The following is a 7177-nucleotide window of genomic DNA, read 5'->3' on the forward strand; positions in this document are numbered from 1 at the left end:
TTTTAAAAATGTCAAAATTTTTCCCATTCCTACTAAACATGAGACATTTTACTCCCGGGTCTGGGTTCAATTTCGAAATCAAAATCTTGTATTTACAACCACCATCTCTAGATAAAGCCCTACATCTAATACATTACTGGTTTTAGCCAGTTTGTATATTTTTGCATCAAAATTTCTGCTAGACCCTTACTACTTGAGTCAGTATGCAGCTCACTTTCTAAATTACTATCATATATGGTTAACAAAGAGCGAGTAGTAAGTAGATCTTTTAAATTTTAACAAAAACTCGGCTTTTCACCAAATAGTTTCAGATTAATTTAAAACAGTGAAATCTAATTTATTAGGCAGATGAGTAACAGTAACGATTCTATAATCGAATAAAAAATAACCCATTACTTTACTTTTTTATATAAACTTTGATCTAAGATAATTTGAGTTTTATCTTACTCAAATTTTAACATCTATAAATAGTTTTATTCTTATTATGCCTATATTTTTTTATGCACTTAAATTGATTCGTCAAACATTTCTCATGACTTAATTATTTATCTTGCGTAATAATGAAGAGATCATCAGCATTTTCTATGATCATAAATATCATAATTTACTGAGTTTTTTAAACTAGCTATAACAGATATTTTTACTGATAAATCCTTATCTAAGAAATTTATTCAGAGCGGTCTCTCTTAAGGCTCTAGAAGTCATGTTGTTTTAACACTTCATCAAAAAACACTTAAACCAATATCTTGGCGACAGTTTGTGTAGTGTTTATTTTTGCAGTTTTCAACAGTATAGAGATTTATTTAATTTTATAGACCTCGTTTTTGTTAAGCCATGACTCCTTCAGTAAGTCGAATATAAAATTTCCTTTTTGAAAATCAATTTAAGAAAATTGTTTTTACAGTTTACTAATACAATAGCAAATTATGCTCTTTAATTTTTTTAAAAGAAGTTTAAATGATGAATTACTAGCTACCGTCGTAAACGTTTCAATATATTAATTATCGTTAACTGAAACCTACACTGGTATACTAAAGTGAGCTGTATATTTATTTAATTTTCAACAGGCATCATTTTTTTTCATAAGAACTAATGTAAGAACCCATTTTAAAATCTACTATACTTATTTTTATTAGTAGACCAGTAGTTAATGGCCATATTTTGTTTACTAAAAGAGAATATATATATTTCATCTTTTATTGCTTGCCACCACTGAAGTTAATAGCCTTTTTATTTTGGGTTCGCCCGGTTTTATACCAAATTTATTAATTTCATAACCTAAATAATCGATAGTTGTCTCAAAAAATGTACATTTTTTAAGTTTAGTTTAAGGTTTGCATTTTTTTTAAAAACTTTTAACACCGTTTCAAGTATTTCCAGACCTTCTTCAGTGCGATAATAATAAAACATCATTTAGGTAGTTCACTACCCTATAATGTCTTAAATTTCCAAGTACCCTATTTAGAAGTCTAGTCTTTGAAATACCGCAGTGGCATATAGACACCAAATTACACCAGAATATTACAGACACCAAATGGCATCCTTAAAAATTCGTACTGACCATGGGTCGTAACCATAGACTTAGAATAAAATATAGACTACACTATTTACATTTAAGCGCGGTCCAATATTAATTTTTGTAAACATGTTTACTCCTGGGTGCAGCTGACCTCGGCCGTCTGAGTCTTTCGCCTCCAGCCTATGTTGTCACGTCTAGAATATTATTAATATTTTTTTTGTTGTTATACACATATATTGAGATATTAAAACTGTATTTTAATAAAGTAGTGTTTAATAGTAGAAAGATGTATTAAATAGTCCCTATACTACTAAATTATAAGTCGGAGACTATTTAAAAATGACAAATTCTTTACAATTTGGCAACACCCATCAATCGCCGGGTCGCCTGATCATTCTTTATTCTCTCGTAGTAGAGCCATAGTAGAGTAAAGCACGTGTCGTAAAACCTTGTTGTCACAGTTTCTCCATGGCTATTTTATTGTTTTTATTGGATGTTTTGATTTTGTATTTTTTGGATTCGATTTTCTTAGTGTGTAGTGTCGGTTTAGTGTTTATTTTGATTACTTTTATTTAAAAACTATAAAACATGGTTCGTCAGTGCCAAATTTGTAAGAAATTGGACTATTTAAGTCCTGGAACAACATTCCACAGGTAAGTCAAATTTACTATTTTGGCGTCAGTGGCGTTGTAGAAAGGCGCTTATTTAGATAATAATTTAGTAAATTATAAACCCTGGAAAATCTGTATTTTTTATATTTATCATTTACGTAAAGGTTCTTACTAACCTCGTTATTAATATAACGAGTAGATACATTATTAAGTACATAAGAAGTAGACACATTATTTTCTTGGGCATTGGTTAATTTAATGCTTTTTTTTATGAAAAATGTGTTTCTTTTTATTCTAAAACCATCCTTAGAATCTAAAATAACATACAGGAATTCCAGAATGATATTCCATTATGAAACAACAATTTTTAAGGCTTATTATAAACTATAAACAATCGAGAAAGTCGAAAAAATTACAAGCTACCAAACATTTTAAAATACCAAACATTCCTTATTTTTTTTCAAGACTAAAATATTTTACAAACATTACTTTTTCCCTATAGTTTCACATCAGGTATAGAAATAACTACGTTTTTATGATAGGGTCACCATTATGATAACAAAAATGACGAACAATGGTCCAGAAATGTAAACAAGTACATATTTTTTGTAAATATTTTTCTTACCGCTTGCATTTTTGTCCATTATTATTTCACAAATTATACAGGGTTATGTAAACCAGGTAGATATTTCGTTTTTTTTATATTAAACAAAGATAAAATAAATATGCCATTTTAAAATTTATCCAGTACTTACCTAGAGTTTTTTCTTTTTTTTTCTCGACTGTTAATCTATTATTAATTTGTAATACCGTATGATCGAAAAAAACGGCGTCCAGTTGGCTTGGAAAAAACCATCGATACATACTCCATATAATTTTACATATAAAATGACAGCGATCTTCATTTCATAGCCATCGCTGACGCCGTTTTTTTTCGATTATAAGGTATAATTTTCATTTTTTCTTTTATAATGTAATATCACTTAAGTAATATCACATATAATCTGAAGATAGTTTTAGAATTAACCAAAACGTAAATCTTTAATAAAACAATCTGTTATTATTTGCCATATATGTATGTATCCAAGAAAATAATTTACATATTATTATTATATGTTTTACTGTTTTTTATCTTTATTTGAAACTCAGAAATGTTGCATTGGCTTTCTAAAAAAATGAACTTGTAAGTTTTTAAAATGCTTCGTTTCGGAGATACAGGGTGTAGAAGTTTCATTTTTATTTCGATTTTTTTCCAAATAATTTCTGAAGTGACGTCAATATTTGGACGAAAATTGGCGTTTGGGAGTTTTTTGACATGAAAAATTAGATTTAGATGTCAATTTGACTTTTACTAATAGGGGGCGCCACCTACATATTTTTTAAGTTATTTGAAGAGTAATACTTTTTGTCTGTATCTATATAAAACTACTGAGAAAAATTTACATTTCCAACGTTTTTTACTTAATAAGGTCTCTTGTTGACACTCGCCACAAGTATAGTTCTCAAGATATTTGGAAACGAATTAATCAATACATTCTTCATAAATTATTTGGAAAAAAGCGAAATAAAAATGAAATTTCTACACTCTGTATCTCTGAAACGAAGCATTTTAGGACATAAATTTATACTATTTTTTTTACTGATTTTATTTGCAGATTATGCTGCCAAAGTTTCCTGAATACAATTCCGACCACTCTGTATATCAAGATATCCCCCATTACGTACTAGTTTTTCTTAATAATTTTCTATACATTTTCCAACGCCAAGATGTACCAAGCGCATACAAATACATCAAGCTTCAAACAAGCTTGCACGTTGACAGTAATACCTACAGTAATATTGTATTATATTAATGTAATATTTTTGAACCAATGTTCAATATTACTGTAGTAATACTGTTTATACTCATGCCTTTTATATTTGTTTGAATTTGGTGCATATTTCCATTGAATAAAGTATAGTCACCATTACCATTATTATACTTACTCTATAATAAAGACAGTAACGAGTTAAATAAATGTAGTTTTCATTTTATTCACTTCCTAAAAGCTTGCTTTAATGGAACAGATTCCTGTTTTTTCTAATTTACATAATAAGACATCACTTTTACCGGAAAAAAAAATTAAACAATTATAAAGTTTTTTCTCTTTCTGTTCTATTATATCTATAGAATAGATCCTGTTTTGATTAATATTAGAGTTGTAAATGTTTGACTAAAATTAATATTTTATTAAATTAATAGTTTATCATCAATTTCAAAAATTAAATAATTTCGATTATTAAAATTTCTTCTATAACATGTACTTTATTATTTTTATCGTTTTTAGACTCTAAGACGTATTTTTTTTTCTAAGTCCTAAACTTTGCTTTATATTAAACTATTTTTTTTATCCTAAATCTTAATAATATAAAAAGTTTAAATACGATATATTTTTAATTGAATTATAGCTTCATTAAAATAAAAAAAATACCCGCCTATGATACGGAGAGTGCAGGTGCACTGAAGAAACAAAAAGACAGTGTTGCGTTGGGCGGCAGAGCCGTCAGGAAACGACCGTTACGACGGAGACAGCCTATCTATCGCTCGTGTCGCACTCGTTAGAGCCAAAAACAATAACACAACAATAACAAGACGTTGTCTGTCCGCATCTTCCAGCTATTTATGAATGAGATGCTCAGTCTATATTTTATTCTAAGTCTATGGTCGTAACGAAAGCGGTTTTCTCAATTGAATTACATGACATCGTTATCTGATAATAACCCTGCGTCATGTCCAGTACACAAAAATATTTAAATCCCTTGAAACGCGAAATGTGATCTTCAATATTTGGCAGTGGCATTCTGTACTTGATAGTTATTTTGTTAAGTTTTCTATAGTCAATTGCCAGCCTGTAATCCACAGTTTTCTTTTTAATTAAAATAGAACAAGAATATTAAGAATTTGATTCCCTGATAATATTATTAGACAATAAGTCGATAATTAATTTTTTCGCGTATTATTTCTTTCTCTTTTTTCTGACACCCGGTAAGGTTTGTAAAAGATGGGTTCACGGGAAGATAAATTTATTTCAAACTCTATAAAATCCGTCACACCTAACTCACTAATTGACTTTGCAAAACAAGTCCTAAATTTATTTAATAAATCGTATAAAACAGAGAGTTGTTTTTTTTGCAAAAAATATAAAAATATTCCCGACATTTATTTCAGATATTTCTATCCTAGAAATTTCCTTTACTGGGTTATCATAATTTTGGAGATCTTTTAAAAATTTATATCCCCTTGTCAGTACTTGGTTATTTTTCAGTTTTAACGTTTCGGTGCCTATATTAGGGACATACATCATAAATACAGATTTATTAGCTACAACAGTTGGAATTATATAGTTATGACACATTTTGGCGGGAATTATTAAGTTATTGTCACAGTTACTATTTACTCTTACATTTATTGTGCTATTAGGTGAAATCTGTAAATTTCCTATTATTCTAATATCTTATATATTTTTATTAGGTGAAATCTGTACATATCTATTATTCTAATATCAAACTTTTTTACTTTTCTCATTAAAATTAAAATTTTTCATAGTATTTATGTTATCGATTTTTGTCAGTTGTACTTTGTTTCCTATTATTTTCAAGATTATCGCTATTTATAACTGGTTGACCAGTTATTATATCTATTAGGCCCATGTCTATATCTACAAAATGAACAATACTTTCAATAGAAAAATGTTCAAAACATAATGACACTAATGCTTGGCCTAATGGATAAATAATATTATTACCAAATCCAGTTACGTAAGTGGTTGATTTATTAATTTTAACTTGTCTATTATGCTTGCGTGCGCAACGTTTATTTGGCTACCTGTGTCCAAATACCCTTTACACAAAACATTATTTATTTTTAGAAAAAATAGTATAAATATCATTTTGTACTTGCCTTTTTAAGGTCTTCACCGTGGCCGATTTTAAAAACCAGCAGTCGTCTCGAAGATGTCCATGTTTTCCACAGTTGCTGCATTTTTTGTGTAGTGGCTGCTGATTGACATGAGGTTGGAAACTGGTCCTTGGGCGCTGACTGATAAGGTGGAGGTTGATCATCCGTTGGGCGGCGAAACCAGCATCTCAGCCATGTGTCCTTTTTTTCACAGATATGACAAACTTCCGTGATAATTTTGGGTGCATGTTTTTTTTTCTTGGTAATATTTTTGGATTTTAATTTACTCAAAAATTCTTGAAATAGTTGTTCCGGACTTTTCTAGTTCCTTTATTCGGGATCAAAAGTTGGCACTTTATCGTTTTTGGTAGCAGTGTTCATATTTTCGTAAGTACTTGGGCCACCCTGTAGCATATGAAGTCTATTCAAAATTTCACTGACTTTTTGATTAACAATGTCATCCAACTTTTTATGATGCACACGTTTTTTAGTTTGATGTTTGTTGCACTTCACTTTTCGAGTTACTGTCCGTGTTAGGTTCCGATGATTCGATTTGCCAAAGTTTTTTCTTTTTTTTTAAGTCCAATTTCTGCCCACGCTCGTTTGTATTCGGCACTACTATTTTCACTGTCACTGTCTCCAATTTTAAGAGTAAAAAAAATAATAATAATAAAAAAAAATATTTTTAGGAGACTCTGTATAATAGGAAAACTATTATTAAATAACTTTTAGGTTTCTTATGAATCCCACTTCTGAATTATTATATTATATTTGAATAAAATCAGAATTATTTAACAAACTGTTTATTTCTGTACGTTAGTCGAGAGACTGCTAACTAATTTTAACTTAAGAATAATCCTAACAAAAATACTCTTCGTCAGCACATCAGCGCAGCGGCCAGCTGCCTGCGTGACGTAACGCCTGTATCAGCGAATTTATACTCGCCGCACAATTTTATAAAAGTAAATAATATAATATCGTCCGTAAAAGGCGTAGAATAATAATTAATGTAACATAATGGAAATTCTAAAGAATTATGGTCCCATTTAAAACTTATCGATTTGAAGTCTAGGAATGATAATTCCATACCAGCAGAAATAGCAAATGTTG

The 7177-nt window shown here is 29.2% G+C and overlaps 1 long non-coding RNA gene across 1 annotated transcript; it reads left to right on the forward strand.

The window, feature by feature from the left end:
• Positions 1-2084: 2084 nt before the first annotated feature.
• Positions 2085-4144, forward strand: LOC115884660. Its single transcript, XR_004050586.1, has 2 exons — positions 2085-2172; positions 3786-4144. It is a non-coding gene; the product is annotated as an uncharacterized LOC115884660 (long non-coding RNA).
• Positions 4145-7177: the final 3033 nt, after the last annotated feature.

This window comes from Sitophilus oryzae, unplaced genomic scaffold (assembly GCF_002938485.1).
Source record: "Sitophilus oryzae breed Bouriz unplaced genomic scaffold, Soryzae_2.0 scaffold_30_pilon_pilon, whole genome shotgun sequence".
Lineage (NCBI taxonomy): Eukaryota > Metazoa > Arthropoda > Insecta > Coleoptera > Curculionidae > Sitophilus > Sitophilus oryzae.